This window comes from Hipposideros armiger, unplaced genomic scaffold (assembly GCF_001890085.2).
Source record: "Hipposideros armiger isolate ML-2016 unplaced genomic scaffold, ASM189008v1 scaffold_642, whole genome shotgun sequence".
Classification (NCBI taxonomy): Eukaryota; Metazoa; Chordata; class Mammalia; order Chiroptera; family Hipposideridae; genus Hipposideros; species Hipposideros armiger.
In genome coordinates, this window is record NW_017731992.1 from 3,528 (window position 1) to 4,857 (window position 1,330).

Genomic DNA, 1,330 nt, shown 5'->3' on the forward strand with positions numbered 1-1,330 from the left:
GTCATAAGTCTAAGGACAGGAAGTTTGGATGTTCTTGAAGGACCGTTGCAGAGACAATAAAGAGGTAAGAGAAGTAGAAAATTTGGAGGACAAAATATGAGACTAGACACAGTAACCTTTTAGAGGTAGAAGTGTTTCAGGCAATGTCAAGTTTTAGTATTCATGATAGTAGGAGGCTAAAGTAGAAAGCAAATGAAAACCACTAGAAATGAGGAACTTAGGAAAATAAAAGGCTTTCTTTCTTGTTGGATTCTAAATTAATGAATAGAGTGGAAGAAGGTACTGTGATGAGAACACAATGTTCTCAAAGAATGAGAATTCAGTAACTAGTTAGAAGATCGTAATACAATACAAAATAGAAGAAAGTATGGAGTCATAACAGAAGCAAGACTTTTATGTGAAGATAAAATTATCCCTCAGATGAGACAATTTCTTAGGCAGAAGAGGATGTGGGAATGGGGCTTACATTAAAGTGTTAATGTTTAATATAAATATCTTTAATTTATTGGGCTTAAAAGGTATATTAGTCAAACTAGGTAGACAGCCCATTATCCAGAAAAAATCACATACACCGAACTGTGTAAAAGGATGCTGGGAAATCTGGGGAAGCAGTAAATAACTCTCCAATAAGGGATAGTTGAAATTAACTAAATGGAGACATGAGGGTACAGAAAGGTCAGAAAAGTCCATTTACATTTAGCTACAGAAATGTTTTTTGGGGAAAATATGCTAATTATATTTAGATACTGTTATCTAAAAAATAACTTCACATGTAAACATCTGAATGCATGACCAATAAACTGTAGGTTAATCTTACCATTTACTTTTTTATTATCACCTTCAAACTAAATTGAATACTAGTTTGTTTCTGAAAGTATGTGTTGCTTTGATCTGCTTAACAAGAACATAATGCTAAAGGAAGGTAATTTTATGTTACTGCTATTAGCTATTCACATAAAAGGGTGTTATTAATAACCATACACATCCCTTGGTTTTACATCCTGAATAACTAATCTTATATTAACTTATTAGGATAGACCTTTGCAAGTCAGTTTCATCAGGCATGCTACACCAAGCAGCTGTACACTTCACAACAGCAGTTATGAGAGACATACTTTTATACTGGGTGAGAAAAAAGATAATAAAATTGTCAAAATGTATTGGGGGAGAAAAAAGAAAGGTTTGTTCAAGACGTTGACCTTTCGATTTCTGAATCAGACTTGCTTACTGAAAAAAGAAACACAAAAATGAGATTTCAGGACACACAAGAAATATAATATCCAAGATGAGTAAAGAGAATTGATTCCAAACTGAGTAAAAGCATGAAAAA